Genomic DNA, 624 nt, shown 5'->3' with positions numbered 1-624 from the left:
GACATAGAAAATAGGTGCAGGAGGCCATTTGACCCTTTGAGCCAGCACCGCCATTCATTGTGATCATGGCTGATCGTCCCCAATCAATACCCCGTGCCTGCCTTTTCCCCATATCCCTTGATTCCACTAGCCCCTAGAGCTATATCTAACTCAATAAAGTATAAAATAAAGTATAATTAATCCATTAAATTCCAAGGTATCTTTGCTGCAGTAACTGCCCTGCTGTAAACTATCATTGAACCATTGAATTGCAAGGTACCTTTGCTGCAGTCTGTATGCTGCATGCTGTAAACAATAATGGAACCATTGAATTGCAAGGTACCTCTGCTGCAAACACAGCCCTGCTGTGAGCTATCATTAAACTCCAAGGTACTTTTGCTGCAGTCACCGCCTTGCTGTAAACTGCAGTAGGCAGTAAACTGAGCAATGCACTAATTGCATTACCTGCCCCGAGTGACTGGCGAGACAATCCCAGCAGAGGCGTGGACACTGCCTACGTCACCGCGGAGTCTGTCCGAGATTTTCACTCAGCGCGCATGCGCAGCCAGGAGGCGGGGGAGGGGCAGTGTCCCGCATGCGCATGCGCGACTGATTGGGGCCGCGCAGTCACTTACTGCGCATGCG

This window comes from Rhinoraja longicauda, chromosome 4 (genome assembly GCF_053455715.1).
Source record: "Rhinoraja longicauda isolate Sanriku21f chromosome 4, sRhiLon1.1, whole genome shotgun sequence".
NCBI classification, from domain to species: domain Eukaryota; kingdom Metazoa; phylum Chordata; class Chondrichthyes; order Rajiformes; family Arhynchobatidae; genus Rhinoraja; species Rhinoraja longicauda.
Note: the sequence above shows the minus strand (reverse complement) of the source record.